The sequence below is a fragment of the Oncorhynchus masou genome, unplaced genomic scaffold (genome assembly GCF_036934945.1).
Source record: "Oncorhynchus masou masou isolate Uvic2021 unplaced genomic scaffold, UVic_Omas_1.1 unplaced_scaffold_943, whole genome shotgun sequence".
Taxonomy (NCBI): domain Eukaryota; kingdom Metazoa; phylum Chordata; class Actinopteri; order Salmoniformes; family Salmonidae; genus Oncorhynchus; species Oncorhynchus masou.
Genome location: NW_027015923.1, coordinates 249,338 through 265,000, shown reverse-complemented (window position 1 = coordinate 265,000; position 15,663 = coordinate 249,338). Strand labels below are relative to the sequence as shown.

Below are 15,663 nucleotides of genomic sequence, written 5' to 3'. Positions count from 1 at the left end.
CGTCTACAGTAACTGTACCTGTCGTCTACAGTAACTGTACCTGTCGTCTACAGTAACTGTACCTGTCGTCTACAGTAACTGTACCTGTTGTCTACAGTAACTGTACCGGTCGTCTACAGTAACTGTACCGGTCGTCTACAGTAACTCTACCTGTCTACCTGTCGTCTACAGTAACTGTACCTGATGTATACAGTAACTGTACCTGTCGTCTACAGTAACTGTACCTGTCGTCTACAGTAACTGTACCTGTCGTCTACAGTAACTGTACCTGTCGTCTACAGTAACTGTACCTGTCGTCTACAGTAACTGTACCGGTCATCTACAGTAACTGTACCGGTCGTCTACAGTAACTCTACCTGTCTACCTGTCGTCTACAGTAACTCTACCTGTCGTCTACAGTAACTGTACCTGTAATCTACAGTAACTGTACCTGTCGTCTACAGTAACTGTACTGGTTGTCTACAGTAACTGTACCTGTCGTCTACAGTAACTGTACCTGTCGTCTACAGTAACTGTACCTGTCGTCCACAGTATCTGTACCTGTCGTCTACAGTAACTGTACCTGTCGTCTACAGTAACTGTACTGGTCGTCTACAGTAACTGTACCTGTCGTCTACAGTAACTGTACCTGTAATCTACAGTAACTGTACTGGTTGTCTACAGTAACTGTACCTGTCGTCTACAGTAACTGTACCGGTCGTCTACAGTAACTGTACCTGTCGTCTACAGTAACTGTACCTGTAATCTACAGTAACTGTACTGGTTGTCTACAGTAACTGTACCTGTGAGTCTGATATCTCAGAGTGCTTCTCAGTCAGGCTGCTGTTCTCTGCAGGGATCAGATCGTTATACTTGCTGCTGACATCTTCATCAGAGTAGTGTAGACTACCTGGACTGGGCCTCGGGGAGACCTGGAGAGAGGAGGGGGTAAAGATAAAGGGGGAGAGGGAAAGAGAGAGAGAAAATCAAGGTCAATTTTAAGTGTTCGACAACTTGGTATTGTTTCTCTGATACAGTCTTATCTCACAGTTGGAAAGTCAAACACAGCTCGTGAGGTTGGCAGCACAGCCCACTGAACACGAGGGTCACTGTCAACCATGAGTCACTTTTGTTGGTGTCCTGAATAGAAAACATTCAGTGACCATTCTCAGTCACGTAGACTACAGAATGTCTTCTACACTATTCCAGCTTGCTGCTCATAGAACTCCAAGTTCTCCCGTTCCATTAAGTTGATTGGCTCGGCCTATTGGCTGTTTTCCATAATGTATTGTTGTTTGTTTCCTCAGTGCAGTCTCTTAGTCAGTCAGCCAGCCAGTCAGCCAGCCAGCCAGCCAGTCAGCCAGTCAGTCAGTCAGTCAGTCAGTCAGTCAGTCAGTCTGTCAGTCTCTCTGCCAGTATGTCTCTCTGCCAGTCAGTCAATCAGTCAATCTGTCAGTCAGTCAGTCAGTCTGTCTGTCTGTCTGTCAGTCTCTCTGCCAGTATGTCTCTCTGCCAGTCAGTCAGTCAGTCAATCTGTCAGTCAGTCAGTCAGTCAGTCAGTCAGTCAGTCAGCCAGTCAGTCAGTCAGTCAATCAGTCAGTCAGTCAGTCAGTCAGTCAGTCTCTCTGTCAGTCAGTCAGTCTGTCTGTCTGTCTGTCAGTCTCTCTGCCAGTATGTCTCTCTGCCAGTCAGTCAGTCAGTCAATCTATCAGTCAGTCAGTCAGTCAATCAGTCAGTCAGTCAGTCAGTCAGTCAGTCAGTCAGTCAATCTATCAGTCAGTCAGTCAGTCTTGAGGACAGCCTACAAAGTCTATAGTAGGAACTCAAGCAGCCAAGACCAGCCTCCCTCCAGTTCCTCATTGACATTCTATGTGCCTTAACATTCAACAGGCTTCCTTCTGCTTGTGTTCTGTTGAGAGTCAAGTTACACTTTATATAAGAGGTCAACACAATGCTGCTGCCTTAACATTCAACAGGCTTCCTTCTGCTTGTGTTCTGTTGAGAGTCAAGTTACACTTTATATTAGAGGTCAACACAATGCTGCTGCCTTAACATTCAACAGGCTTCCTTCTGCTTGTGTTCTGTTGAGAGTCAAGTTACACTTTATATAAGAGGTCAGTTATTATTGGTCAGGACAGACCCCCTGTTCCTCTGCTCCCCTGCTCCCCTGCTCCCCTGCTCCTCTGCTCCCCTGCTCCTCTTGGCCTCTGCTCCCCTGCTCCTCTGCTCCCCTGCTCCTCTTGGCCCCTGCTCCTCTGCTCCTCTGCTCCTCTGGCCCTCTTGGCACAGATCTCCTCTGAGACACATGGAGCAGCTCTGTGAGAGTTCTTAGTGCACATGGCACCCTATATTCCTTATAGTCCCTATATAGTGCACAACTTTAGACCAGAGACAATGGTAAAAAAAAAAGTAGTGCACTATATAGGGAATAGGGTGCCATTTAGAATGCAAACAACGATTCATATATACACTAGATGAAAGACAGGAGCGCTGTTTTGAAGCCACCACGCCTCCATCTTGGCACTCCCCCAACCTAGTAAAAAAATATTTTGGAAGCTTAAGAAAAGCAGTTATTTTCTTCTATTACAGGCCCCTTAATACAGATACTATTAAATTATATTATGTCCTTGGAACATTTCATTGAAATACTGTAGAATTCTAATGTATTCCAATGGCTCACCGGTGGCTTCTCATTGGCCAATACATAGCATGAGCAACCCAGGGTCTCTATACACCACTGTAGTCATACTTAGTTGTAGGGTGAGAACACTGAACACTGTCCTCCAGACAGACACTACATTAGGATGTTGATGGCAGAGCAGACCAGAGCAACGTTTCTGTGATGTTTGTTTAGGAAACACAGATAGTGTAGTTCTACTGGGTCTATCAGAGCTGGGGTAAACAACCTGTGGTATGGTTCTACTGGGCCTATCAGAGCTGGGGTAAACAACCTGTGGTATGGTTCTACTGGGCCTATCAGAGCTGGGGTAAACAACATGTGGTATGGTTCTACTGGGCCTATCAGAGCTGGGGTAAACAACCTGTGGTATGGTTCTACTGGGCCTATCAGAGCTGGGGTAAACAACCTGTGGTATGGTTCTACTGGGCCTATCAGAGCTGGGGTAAACAACCGTGGTATGGTTCTACTGGGCCTATCAGAGCTGGGGTAAACAACCTGTGGTATGGTTCTCACTGGGCCTATCAGAGCTGGGGTAAACAACATGTGGTATGGTTCTCCTGGGCCTATCAGAGCAGGGGTAAACAACATGGGTATGGTTTCTCTGGGTCTTCAGAGCTGGGGTAAACAACCCGGGTATGGTTCTCCACTGGGCCTATCAGAGCTGGGGTAAACAACCTCCAGGGCGTGATATGGTTCTCCAGGGCTGGGCCTATCAGAGCTGGGGTAAACAACCCGTGGTATGGTTCTACTGGGCCTATCCAGAGCTGGGGTAAACAACCTGGGCAGCGCATGGTTCTACTGGGCCTATCAGAGCTGGGGTAAACAACCTGTGGTATGGTTCTACTGGGCCTATCAGAGCTGGGGTAAACAGCATGTGGTATGGTTCTACTGGGCCTATCAGAGCTGGGGTAAACAACCTGTGGTAAGGTTCTACTGGGCCTATCAGAGCTGGGGTAAACAACATGGGCATGGTTCTACTGGGCCTATCAGTGCTGGGGTAAACAACCTGGGCATGGGAAACTGGGCCTCCAGAGCTGGGGTAAACAACCTCCAGGTATGGTTGGTCATGTCCTCCAGGGCAGGGGAAACCGGACCTCCAGGGTGGTTGAGATATTAGGATATAGTGTTAGGTTCAGAAACCGATTCCTCCAGGGCAGGGGAAACCTATTCCTCCAGGGGGGAAACCGATTCCTCCGGGGCAGGGGAAACCGATTCCTTCAGGGCAGGGGAAACCGATTCCTCCAGGGCAGGGGAAACCTATTCCTCCAGGGCAGGGGAAACCGATTCCTCCAGGGCAGGGGAAACCGATTCCTCCAGGGCAGGGGAAACCGATTCCTCCAGGGCAGGGGAAACCGATTCCTTCAGGGCAGGGGAAACCGATTCCTCCGGGCAGGGGAAACCTATTCCTCCAACCTATTCCTCCAGGGCAGGGGAAACCGATTCCTCCGGGGCAGGGGAAACCTATTCCTCCAGGGCAGGGGAAACCGATTCCTCCAGGGCAGGGGAAACCGATTCCTCCAGGGCAGGGGAAACCGATTCCTCCAGGGCAGGGGAAACCGATTCCTCCAGGGCAGGGGAAACCGATTCCTCCAGGGCAGGGGAAACCGATTCCTCCAGGGCAGGGGAAACCGATTCCTCCAGGGCAGGGGAAACCTATTCCTCCAGGGCAGGGAAACCGATTCCTCCAGGGCAGGGGAAACCGATTCCTCCAGGGCAGGGGAAACCGATTCCTCCAGGGCAGGGGAAACCGATTCCTCCAGGGCAGGCGAAACCGATTCCTCCGGGGCAGGCGAAACCGATTCCTTCAGGGCAGGGGAAACCGATTCCTCCAGGGCAGGGGAAACCGATTCCTCCAGGGCAAGGGAAACCGATTCCTCCAGGGCAGGGCAGGGGAAACCGATTCCTCCAGGGCAGGGCAAGGGAAACCGATTCCTCCAGGGCAGGGGAAACCGATTCCTCCGGGGAAACCAGAGAGAGCCCGTGTCTCAAATGGCACCCTGTTCCATACGGGTCCTGGTCAAAAGAAGGGCACTATATAGGGAATAGATTGTTATTTGGGACCTAGACAGGGTGGTTCTACAGTGCACCCATTATGGAGGAATGTGTTAGATGGATGGAGGTCGGGTGGGGGGGTCCCTCCCTGACTGAGGAGGCCTGGGGGGGTCCCTCCCTGACTGAGGAGGCCTGGGGGGGTCCCTCCCTGACTGAGGAGGCCCGGGGGGGTCCCTCCCTGACTGAGGAGGCCTGGGGGGGTCCCTCCCTGACTGAGGAGGCCCGGGACAGAGATCAAAGGAACCAGCGCTGCATCCTGCCTCCCTTCTCTCTGAAGTGCTCCAGTCGGGTGCAGCTTCGTTAACGACCGGATGCCCTGAGAGGGAGAGGGTGGGGTGGGGTGAGGGTGGAGGGTGGGATGGAAGGAGGTAGAGGAGAGGGAGAGGGTGGGGGGTGGAGGGTGGGATGGAAGGAGGTAGAGGAGAGGGAGAGGGTGGGGTGGAGGGTGGGATGGAAGGAGGTAGAGGAGAGGGAGAGGGTGGGGTGGAGGGTGGGATGGAAGGAGGTAGAGGAGAGGGAGAGGGTGGGGTGGAGGGTGGGATGGAAGGAGGTAGAGGAGAGGGAGAGGGTGGGGTGGAGGGTGGGATGGAAGGAGGTAGAGGAGAGGGAGAGAGGGTGGGGTGGAGGGTGGGATGGAAGGAGGTAGAGGAGAGGGAGAGGGGTGGGGTGGGGTGGAGGGTGGGATGGAAGGAGGTAGAGGAGAGGGAGAGGGTGGGGTGAGGGTGGGATTGGATGGAAGGAGGTAGAGGAGGGAGAGGGTGGGGTGAGGGTGGAGGATGGGATGGAAGGAGGTAGAGGAGGGAGAGGGTGAGGGTGGAGGATGGGATGGAAGGAGGTAGAGGAGAGGGAGAGGGTGGGGTGAGGGTGGAGGATGGGATGGACGGAGGTAGAGGAGATGGAGGAGGGATGGGGAGGTGAGGGTGGGGTGAGGGTGGAGGATAGGATGGGAAGGAAGGAAGTAGAGGAGAGGGAGAGGGGAGTAGAAGTGATGGGGGAAGGCGGGAGGGGAGGAATTAGGAAATGGGTAGGGGGTACTGATCAATTATTTAAACTCTCTCTTTCCTATCGCCTCTGCATTTTAAGTAGTTCCTTCATCACAACTTCCCTCCTCCTCATGTCCTCCTCATGAGCCCAAATCCTTTTGTTGCCTTCACTCTTCCATAGACCATAAGTGTCTTCCAAACACCTCAGACAATCTCAATGATTTAGCCATTTCATGTGGCCTATGTAAAGGTCCCCTTGAAACCTGGTGCGTGAAAGATGGCACTGGGACAGAGCCGTCGTCTGTTTAATGTGGTTTAAATGGCTCTGCGGGACAAGCAGTGTCAGTCCCTCCTCTTTTCACCTCACTGCACCAGGTTTAAATGGCTCTGCGGGACAAGCCGTGCCAGTCCCTCCTCTTTCCACCTCACTGCACCAGGTTTAAATGGCTCTGCGGGACAAGCCGTGTCAGTCCCACCTCTTTTCTCCTCACTGCACCAGGTTCAAATGGCTCTGCGGGACAAGCCGTGTCCGTCCCACCTCTTTTCACCTCACTGCACCAGGTTTAAATGGCTCTGCGGGACAGGCCGTGTCAGTCCCACCTCTTCCACTTCACTGCACCAGGATGAAATGGCTCTGCGGGACAAGTCGTGTCAGTCCTACCTCTTCCACCTCACTGCACCAGGTTTAAATGGCTCTGCGGGACAAGCCGTGCCAGTCCCACCTCTTTTCACCTCACTGCACCAGGTTTAAATGGCTCTGCGGGACAAGCCGTCAGTCCCACCTCTTTTCACCTCACTGCACCAGGTTTAAATGGCTCTGCGGGACAAGTCGTGTCAGTCCCACCTCTTCCACCTCACTGCACCAGGTTTAAATGGCTCTGCGGGACAAGCCGTGTCAGTCCCACCTCTTTTCACCTCACTGCACCAGGTTTAAATGGCTCTGCGGGACAAGCCGTCAGTCCCACCTCTTTTCACCTCACTGCACCAGGTTTAAATGGCTCTGCGGGACAAGCCGTGTCCGTCCCACCTCTTTTCATCTCACTGCACCAGGTTTAAATGGCTCTGCGGGACAAGCCGTGTCCGTCCCACCTCTTCCACCTCACTGCACCAGGTTTAAATGGCTCTGCGGGACAAGCCGTGTTAGTCCCACCTCTTTTCACCTCACTGCACCAGGTTTAAATGGCTCTGCGGGACAAGCCGTCAGTCCCACCTCTTTTCACCTCACTGCACCAGGTTTAAATGGCTCTGCGGGACAAGCCGTGTCAGTCCCACCTCTTCCACCAGGTTTAAATGACTCTAATCCCATATAAAGACAATGACGGGTTTCTGTACCTCATTAGTATTTTGTACAGTTTGATCTCACAAACCCTCTTTGGTTTGAGTTGTTGTAGCATGTCTCCGACGTTAAGCCCATAGATGTAAACTACTGATGTGAGGGAGCGAGAGAGACGGAAAGAGAAATGGAGAGAGCGACATGAAGAGATAAAGATAGATAGAGAGAGGGAGCGTGGTCTAGACCTTCAGAGATACAGACTCTACAGTAAACATCTCAGTCCTCATCCTGTAAACATCTCAGACCTCATCCTGTAAACATCTCAGACCTCATCCAGTAAACATCTCAGACCTCATCCAGTAAACATCTCAGACCTCATCCTGGCCTTTAGCAGAACAGACTACAGTAAACATCTCAGACCTCATCCAGTAAACATCTCAGACCTCATCCTGGCCTTTAGCAGAACAGACTACAGTAAACATCTCAGACCTCATCCAGTAAACATCTCAGACCTCATCCTGGCCTTTAGCAGAACAGACTACAGTAAACATCTCAGACCTCATCCAGTAAACATCTCAGACCTCATCCTGTAAACATCTCAGACCTCATCCTGTAAACATCTCAGTCCTCATCCTGTAAACATCTCAGACCTCATCCTGTAAACATCTCAGTCCTCATCCTGTAAACATCTCAGACCTCATCCAGTAAACATCTCAGACCTCATCCTGTAAACATCTCAGACCTCATCCTGTAAACATCTCAGACCTCATCCAGTAAACATCTCAGACCTCATCCTGTAAACATCTCAGTCCTCATCCTGTAAACATCTCAGACCTCATCCTGTAAACATCTCAGACCTCATCCAGTAAACATCTCAGACCTCATCCAGTAAACATCTCAGACCTCATCCAGTAAACATCTCAGACCTCATCCAGTAAACATCTCAGACCTCATCCTGTAAACATCTCAGACCTCATCCTGTAAACATCTCAGACCTCATCCAGTAAACATCTCAGACCTCATCCTGGCCTTCAACAGAACAGACTACAGTAAACATCTCAGACCTCATCCAGTAAACATCTCAGACCTCATCCTGTAAACATCTCAGACCTCATCCAGTAAACATCTCAGACCTCATCCTGGCCTTCAACAGAACAGACTACAGTAAACATCTCAGACCTCATCCAGTAAACATCTCAGACCTCATCCTGTAAACATCTCAGAACTCATCCTGTAAACATCTCAGACCTCATCCTGTAAACATCTCAGACCTCATCCTGTAAACATCTCAGACCTCATCCTGTAAACATCTCAGACCTCATCCAGTAAACATCTCAGACCTCATCCTGTAAACATCTCAGACCTCATCCTGTAAACATCTCAGACCTCATCCTGGCCTTCAGCAGAACAGACTACAGTAAACATCTCAGACCTCATCCAGTAAACATCTCAGACCTCATCCAGTAAACATCTCAGACCTCATCCTGGCCTTCAGCAGAGACAGACTACAGTAAACATCTCAGAACTCATCCAGTAAACATCTCAGACCTCATCCTGGCCTTCAACAGAACAGACTACAGTAAACATCTCAGACCTCATCCTGTAAACATCTCAGACCTCATCCAGTAAACATCTCAGACCTCATCCAGTAAACATCTCAGACCTCATCCAGTAAACATCTCAGACCTCATCCTGTAAACATCTCAGACCTCATCCTGTAAACATCTCAGGCCTCATCCTGTAAACATCTCAGACCTCATCCAGTAAACATCTCAGACCTCATCCAGTAAACATCTCAGACCTCATCCTGGCCTTCAGCAGAACAGACTACAGTAAACATCTCAGACCTCATCCTGTAAACATCTCAGACCTCATCCTGGCCTTCAGCAGAACAGACTACAGTAAACATCTCAGACCTCATCCTGTAAACATCTCAGACCTCATCCTGTAAACATCTCAGACCTCATCCAGTAAACATCTCAGACCTCATCCAGTAAACATCTCAGACCTCATCCTGGCCTTCAACAGAACAGACTACAGTAAACATCTCAGAACTCATCCTGTAAACATCTCAGACCTCATCCAGTAAACATCTCAGACCTCATCCAGTAAACATCTCAGACCTCATCCTGGCCTTCAACAGAACAGACTACAGTAAACATCTCAGACCTCATCCTGTAAACATCTCAGACCTCATCCTGTAAACATCTCAGACCTCATCCTGTAAACATCTCAGACCTCATCCTGTAAACATCTCAGACCTCATCCTGTAAACATCTCAGACCTCATCCTGTAAACATCTCAGACCTCATCCAGTAAACATCTCAGACCTCATCCTGTAAACATCTCAGACCTCATCCTGTAAACATCTCAGACCTCATCCTGTAAACATCTCAGACCTCATCCTGTAAACATCTCAGACCTCATCCTGTAAACATCTCAGACCTCATCCTGGCCTTCAGCAGAACAGACTACAGTAAACATCTCAGACCTCATCCAGTAAACATCTCAGACCTCATCCAGTAAACATCTCAGACCTCATCCTGGCCTTCAGCAGAACAGACTACAGTAAACATCTCAGAACTCATCCAGTAAACATCTCAGACCTCATCCTGGCCTTCAACAGAACAGACTACAGTAAACATCTCAGACCTCATCCTGTAAACATCTCAGACCTCATCCAGTAAACATCTCAGACCTCATCCAGTAAACATCTCAGACCTCATCCAGTAAACATCTCAGACCTCATCCTGTAAACATCTCAGACCTCATCCTGTAAACATCTCAGGCCTCATCCTGTAAACATCTCAGACCTCATCCAGTAAACATCTCAGACCTCATCCAGTAAACATCTCAGACCTCATCCTGGCCTTCAGCAGAACAGACTACAGTAAACATCTCAGACCTCATCCTGTAAACATCTCAGACCTCATCCTGGCCTTCAGCAGAACAGACTACAGTAAACATCTCAGAACTCATCCAGTAAACATCTCAGACCTCATCCTGGCCTTCAGCAGAACAGACTACAGTAAACATCTCAGACCTCATCCTGTAAACATCTCAGACCTCATCCTGTAAACATCTCAGACCTCATCCAGTAAACATCTCAGACCTCATCCAGTAAACATCTCAGACCTCATCCTGGCCTTCAACAGAACAGACTACAGTAAACATCTCAGAACTCATCCTGTAAACATCTCAGACCTCATCCAGTAAACATCTCAGACCTCATCCAGTAAACATCTCAGACCTCATCCTGGCCTTCAACAGAACAGACTACAGTAAACATCTCAGACCTCATCCTGTAAACATCTCAGACCTCATCCTGTAAACATCTCAGACCTCATCCAGTAAACATCTCAGTCCTCATCCTGGCCTTCAACAGAACAGACTACAGTAAACATCTCAGACCTCATCCTGTAAACATCTCAGACCTCATCCTGTAAACATCTCAGACCTCATCCAGTAAACATCTCAGACCTCATCCTGTAAACATCTCAGACCTCATCCTGTAAACATCTCAGACCTCATCCTGTAAACATCTCAGACCTCATCCTGTAAACATCTCAGAACTCATCCAGTAAACATCTCAGACCTCATCCTGGCCTTCAACAGAACAGACATTACGGTGGAGAAAATCAATGACCGAACAGATGTTTTTCTGCTTTACTTTATGTTCTTGATGACTGAGGGGCCCCTAGAAGGAATCTCGTAAACATCTCAGACCTCATCCAGTCATTTTCCTCGACCTGCAATCCTGAAATAACTTTAGAATATGTGAACAGTGAACACGGTTAGTTACCCCAGTCATTGGCCATGAAAAGCAACCCACAGGCCCTGGCTCTATCTGTCTATTCATTGAGTTCAGACCTAATCAACAGAGAGAGGTCTTCCATGAGGATAATCTTTAAAGGGTTTTGTGTCCGTTGATCAGTCTGCCTTACCTCCCTCTCCTCCTCCTCTCTCCCCCTGCCTTACGTCCCTCTCCTCCTCCTCTTTCCCCCTGCCTTACCTCCCTCTCCTCCTCCTCCTCTCTCCCCCTGCCTTACCTCCCTCTCCTCCTCCTCTCTCCCCCTGCCTTACGTCCCTCTCCTCCTCCTCTTTCCCCCTGCCTTACCTCCCTCTCCTCCTCCTCTCTCCCCCTCCTGCCTTACCTCCCTCTCCTTCCTCCTCTCTCCCCCTGCCTTACCCCCATCTCCTTCCTTCTCTCTCCCCTGCCTTACCCCCTCTCCTTCCTCCTCTCTACCCCTGCCTTACCTCCCCACCTCCTTCCTCCTCTCTCCCCCTGCCTTACCTTCCTCTCCTCCTCCTCTCTGCCCTTGCCTTACCCCCTCTCCTTCCTTCTCTCTGCCCCTGCCTTACCTCCCTCTCCTCCTCCTCTCTGCCCCTGCCTTACCCCCTCTCCTTCCTTCTCTCTGCCCCTGCCTTACCCCAGTAAACATCTCCTTCCTTCTCTCTCCCCCATGCCTTACCCCCATCTCCTTCCTCCATCTCTACCCCTGCCTTACCTCCCTCTCATTCCTCATCTCATCCACCTGCATTACCCCCTTCCCCTCATCCTCCTCTGCCCCTGCCTTACCCCCTTTCATTCCAGTCATCTCAGACCTCTCCTCTGAGGGTACCCCCCTCTCCTCTTCCCTCCTCCCACCTGACTCCCTGCCCTCCTCTTCCTCCCCCACCTGACTCCCTGCCTGGGGGGGTAGCCCTCTTCTTCCTCCCCCACCTGACTCCCTGCCTAGACTTCAATACATACGCCTCAGTCCTTCCACACAGATCAGAGAGAGAAAGCACAACATAACAGAACCCATGTTGGAGCAGATGCTGAATGTATAATTGGTTCATCAGACTGTATAACAGCTAATCCATCACTCCATCCATCCTGTGGTTGTTATTGTCTGAAGATAAAGAGGCATGTTTCAACTGCAGTTGATCTCCTGAATAATCTTCTTCCTAATCAATAAGTATGCACTGAGCATGTGAGCTTTAATCCCAGCCATGAACTCTCAGAATGAGTTAGCCCACTGTTCCATCATTGTAAATACGAATTTGTTCTTAACTGACTTGCCTAGTTAAATACAATAAAAACATGACCCTTAGAATAGATGGTTTACTGTGAAACATGACCCTTAGAATAGATGGTTTACTGTGAAACATGACCCTCAGAATAGCTGGTTTACTGTGAAACATGACCCTCAGAATAGATGGTTCACTGTGAAACATGACCCTCAGAATAGATGGTTCACTGTGAAACATGACCCTCAGAATAGATGGTTCACTGTGAAACATGACCCTCAGAATAGCTGGTTTACTGTGAAACATGACCCTCAGAATAGATGGTTCACTGTGAAACATGACCCTCAGAATAGATGGTTTACTGTGAAACATGACCCTCAGAATAGATGGTTCACTGTGAAACATGACCCTCAGAATAGATGGTTCACTGTGAAACATGACCCTCAGAATAGATGGTTCACTGTGAAACATGACCCTCAGAATAGATGGTTCACTGTGAAACATGACCCTCAGAATAGCTGGTTTACTGTGAAACATGACCCTCAGAATAGATGGTTCACTGTGAAACATGACCCTCAGAATAGATGGTTTACTGTGAAACATGACCCTTAGAATTGATGGTTTACTGTGAAACATGACCCTTAGAATAGATGGTTCACTGTGAAACATGACCCTCAGAATAGATGGTTTACTGTGAAACATGACCCTCAGAATAGATGGTTCACTGTGAAACATGACCCTCAGAATAGATGGTGAGAACCTCACTGTGAAACATGACCCTCAGAATAGATGGTTTACTGTGAAACATGACCCTTAGAATAGATGGTTTACTGTGAAACATGACCCTCAGAATAGATGGTTCACTGTGAAACATGACCCTCAGAATAGATGGTTTACTGTGAAACATGACCCTTAGAATAGATGGTTCACTGTGAAACATGACCCTCAGAATAGATGGTTCACTGTGAAACATGACCCTCAGAATAGATGGTTTACTGTGAAACATGATGTCATGCAGAAATCGTGTGTGTGTGTGCTCACGCATGTGTGTGTTACTGACCGTGTGTAGATGCCGTTCTTGCGGCAGAAGGAGTTCTTGACTGACAGGCGTCTGTTGTTGAGTTCCAGGGCGGGGAAGCGGCCCTCGTCCAGCCTGACCATCTCCCCATGGGACAGGGGCAGGGAGGTGCTGTTACTGTGGCTCCCTAGGTGGGGGTAAGAGGACACTGGGAGAAGGTTAGTCCATTGTAGGGGCAGGGCACACACACAAGCTCAATGCCTTCTATGCTCGCTTCGAGGAAAGCAACACTGAACCATGTATGGGAGCAAACGCTGTTCCAGATGACTGTGTGATCACGCTCTCAATAGCCGATGAGAGTAAAACCTTTTAACAGGTTAACATTCACAAGGCTGCAGGGCCAGACAGATTACCAGGACACGGACTCAGAGCGCTGACCAACTGGCAAGTATCTTCACTGACCTTTTCCACCTCTCCCTGACCCAGTCTATAATACATACATGTTTCAAGCAGACCACCATAGTCCCTGTGCCCAGAAGGACTACATGACCATCGCCCCAGAGCACTCACGTCGGTAGCGCTGCAATGTGTTTTGAAAGGCTGGTCATGGCTCACATCAACAACATCAATGATTTAGCACTAAGGTTAATCAGCAGTCTCACTATAAAACCTTTAGTGTTAGAGACTCTACTGAGGTGCCAGGCCCTGATCCAACAAAACCATGTTTTGACTGACCCACAGGCCCAAATATATACCCTCATATACAGTATAAATCAGTCAAATTCAATCAAATGTATTTATTAGGCCCTTCTAACATTAGCTGATGTCACAAAGTGCTGTACAGAAACCCAGCCTAAAACCCCAAACAGCAAGCAATGCAGGTGTAGAAGCACAGTGGCTAGGAAAAACTCCCTAGAAAGGCAGGAACCTAGGAAGAAACCTAGAGAGGAACCAGGCTATGAGGGGTGGCCAGTCCTTTTCTGGCTGTGCCGGGTGGAGATTATAACAGAACATGGCCAAGAACATGGCAGGGTAAAATAACAATTACAGTAGTTGTCGAGGGTGCAACAGGTCAGTACATTAGGAGTAAATGTCAGTTGGCTTTTCATAGCCGATCATTCAGAGTATCTCTACCGCTCAAGAGAGTTGAAAACAGCAGGTCTGTGACAGATAGCACGTCCGGTGAACAGGTCAGGGTTCCCTAGCCGCCGGCAGAACAGTTGAGGTGTAGAGGCAGGGTTTAGGGGGCAGTGACCTCTCCTCTCTCTTCCTCCTGGCTGGTTAGTGTGACTCACCATGCTGGTGCCTGGTCCTGGTGGTGAGTTTGGACCACAGTAAAACAAACAACTTGTCAGTGGTACAAAACGTCTGTGTTGCCAGGGGTGGCTGGGGGGTAGCTTGGGGTGCAAGCTCTAAAAGGGGCTCTTTGTGTCACAGACAAACACTGTCATTGTCTCTCCTGGACCAGCCAGAGCCCTGTTGACTGACCCTTGACCCCTACAGGACCCCTGGACACTGCAGGACCACTCTCAACACCACACTAAACACTAACGGGGCGTTAAAAGGTAATGATGTGAGATCACGGCAGGCTTGACCTCTTCCACTCCTTCCTCTCTCCTGTTTGTCTCCACCTCTCTTCCTCTTCTTCCTCTCTCCTGTTTCTCTCCACCTCTCTTCCTCTCCTTCCTCTCTCCTGTTTCTCTCCACCTCTCTTCCTCTCCTTCCTCTCTCCTGTTTCTCTCCACCTCTCTTCCACTCCTTCCTCTCTCCTGTTTCTCTCCACCTCTCTTCCTCTCCTTCCTCTCTCCTGTTTCTCTCCACCTCTCCTCCTCTCCTTCCTCTCTCCTGTTTCTCTCCACCTCTCTTCCTCTCCTTCCTCTATCCTGTTTCTCTCCACCTCTCTTCCTCTCCTTCCTCTCTCCTGTTTCTCTCCACCTCTCTTCCTCTCCTTCCTCTCTCCTGTTTCTCTTCACCTCTCTTCCTCTCCTTCCTCTCTCCTGTTTCTCTCCACCTCTCTTCCTCTCCTTCCTCTCTCCTGTTTCTCTCCACCTCTCTTCCTCTCCTTTCCTCTTCCTGTTTCTCTCCACCTCTCTTCCTCTCCTTCCTCTCTCCTGTTTCTCTCCACCTCTCTTCCTCTCCTTCCTCTCTCCTGTTTCTCTCCACCTCTCTTCCTCTCCTTCCTCTCTCCTGTTTCTCTCCACCTCTCTTTCTCTCCATCCCTGTGAGTTCTAACAGGTCGTTATCAAGTGATTATTTTACTGGATTTGGCCATCAGTGCAGAGGAGGAGCAGCGACAGTCAACCCGTGATGCCAGAGTCCAACAGTGATGTAACCTTGAATGACTCAGCAGAGCGTCTGTCTGGCAATGTGGGGTCAGGGACAGAAGTCACACACAGTGTACTGACTGGATGACTATTGGCTTAAACATCAGAACAAACCCTGGACACTCACACTGACAGATCGATACCCATTCTTTCTAAACAGGGAACAATAATGACCTCTCGTCTCTCATTCTCCTGTCTACCTGTGCTTATGTAAGGCACTTTGTGACAACTGTTACTGTTAAATGGGCTAGAACTGAATTTGATAGTGCTTTTAGCTTGGTCTTCTATTACAATGGTCATGCAGTATTTTTACTATTGTATAAATAGTTTTCAGATGTTCC

General features: G+C 49.4%; 1 pseudogene; it reads right to left on the bottom strand.

Moving 5' to 3' along the window:
* Positions 1 to 782: 782 nt before the first annotated feature.
* The window catches only part of LOC135538350 (protein sidekick-2-like), a 126,382-nt pseudogene continuing 111,501 nt past the window's right edge, over positions 783 to 15,663 (bottom strand).